Here is a 2,367-nt window from a genome sequence, read left to right on the forward strand (position 1 = left end):
CTGCCGACAGAGGCCCGGGAGCGTGCTGTCGTGGCATTGCCGGCGGGAGACAACACGCGCCACCTACGGTGACCGGCAGCTCCAACGCCAGCGCCACAGAAGGACAAAAGCCCCACTTGGGTGCCGAAGCGAACTCTCCCAGCACAGCGCACGCGCCAACACATCCGCACAGCTGCGATACAAACCACCAGCGAGAACCGCTGGGGCGACCGAAGCAGCAGACGGCGTCGCGGCGCCGAGCGCCGGGCGGCGGCGCATCCTCAACGCACACAGTCCTCAATCGGACCAGCACACTGAAGATGTCCACCGCGCTTCGCACCGGGCCCCGCGAGGACCTACTTTGGCCGCACGGCGCCGCGCGCAGGGTGCGCCGGCGCGCAGCTGCGACGCCTGCCGCGTCCGTCGGCCGGCGCGCCTGCCACTGGCCGCCCCCACCAGCCGGCTGTAGCGCGTGCGCCCACGCACCGCGCGGCCAGCACGCCGGGAGGCGCCCCCTCACCGGCCGGGGACGGTCCCACCCAGCCACCGCCGCGTATCGCTTCACACCCAGATGCCGTTCAGTTTCGTCGGCATGGTGGGTATCGCTGGAACAACCGGTTCGTACCTCAACCTATCGTCGCCATCACCGATTCACCCCTAGCGAGAACAACCGCACCACAACAGGTTACCATTTGTTCATTTGCGTAACTTCACCAGAAAACGCAGGCGTCCATCGCCATTTGCAACTTCAACGATTATTGCATGCCTGTGTCAGGTGTCACGCCACACTACGTCTGCCCACATACACGCAACAAAATGTGCACGCCTAGACAATACGTGGAAGGTGGCCCCCGTACGTATGCGATGTCCATTGCTCGAACGACTGTCAACCGGCCTCTGTAGCATGTCGCAGATATGGAACGCGGTGCACCATGCCATCACGGTGTGTGAGGAGAGAGACGACTAGGTCCGAATACATCAACAGACAGCTCATGCTGATCGCCATCCACGGCGTCCGTTCCTCCCACACGTCTCTATGGCGTACCACACTGCAATCCAGCTCTCATAGGGAGACGACACGTAGCTGCGTGCACAATATTTGCACTGTATGGTCCGCCGTTTTTGGGCGCAGTCGTTGTACGGTCACACATGTGCCACGATGTATCATTCGGTACATAAGGACGAATGTGCAGTACAGATTGTGGTTTACGCGTACGACATTAGCGGACGGTTGACACAGGCCGCACCACAACGTAGCCTGAGTACGTCGCATGCGAAGGGCATTGAACATGCAAACTTCTCACCAACCAGCTTGCGAAGGCAGGGGGGGCAAGGTGGGGACGTGGGGAGGGGCGGCATGTACGTCCTGCTGCCATCCACATTACAGTGTACAGCAGGAGCATGTGGAAAGTCAGCAAGACTTGCAAGGTGTTTAACATGAAGCGATACACAGGGGAGCGGGCAGTGCGAGTAGCGAACTATATTGCGAGGGTTGCGGGTGGGCAACACTACACTAATTGAACGAGTCGTATAACAATTACAGAGCAGGTTTAGGCGACAACATGGGTTACGTTAGGGGACAACGTGGGTTACGTTAGGGGACAACGTGGGTTACTTTAGGGGACAACGTGGGTTAGGTTAAGGCACAACGTGGGTTAGGTTAAGGCACAACGTGGGTTAGGTTAAGGCACAACGTGGGTTAGGTTAAGGCACAACGTGGGTTAGGTTAAGGCACAACATGGGTTAGGTTTAAGGCACAACATGGGTTAGGTTAAGGCACAACATGGGTTAGGTTAAGGCACAACATGGGTTAGGTTAAGGCACAACGTGGGTTAGGTTAAGGCACAACGTGGGTTAGGTTAAGGCACAACGTGGGTTAGGTTAAGGCACAACATGGGTTAGGTTAAGGCACAACATGGGTTAGGTTAAGGCACAACATGGGTTAGGTTAAGGCACAACATGGGTTAGGTTAAGGCACAACATGGGTTAGGTTAAGGCACAACATGGGTTAGGTTAAGGCACAACATGGGTTAGGTTAAGGCACAACATGGGTTAGGTTAAGGCACAACGTGGGTTAGGTTAAGGCACAACGTGGGTTTAGGTTAAGGCACAACATGGGTTAGGTTAAGGCACAACATGGGTTAGGTTAAGGCACAACATGGGTTAGGTTAAGGCACAACATGGGTTAGGTTAAGGGCACAACATGGGTTAGGTTAAGGCACAACATGGGTTAGGTTAAGGTACAACATGGGTTAGGTTAGGTACAACATGGGTTAGGTTAAGGTACAACATGGGTTAGGTTAAGGTACAACATGGGTTAGGTTAAGGTACAACATGGGTTAGGTTAAGGTACAACATGGGTTTAGGGTTAAGGTACAACATGTGGTT

The sequence above is a fragment of the Schistocerca piceifrons genome, unplaced genomic scaffold (assembly GCF_021461385.2).
Source record: "Schistocerca piceifrons isolate TAMUIC-IGC-003096 unplaced genomic scaffold, iqSchPice1.1 HiC_scaffold_993, whole genome shotgun sequence".
Lineage (NCBI taxonomy): Eukaryota > Metazoa > Arthropoda > Insecta > Orthoptera > Acrididae > Schistocerca > Schistocerca piceifrons.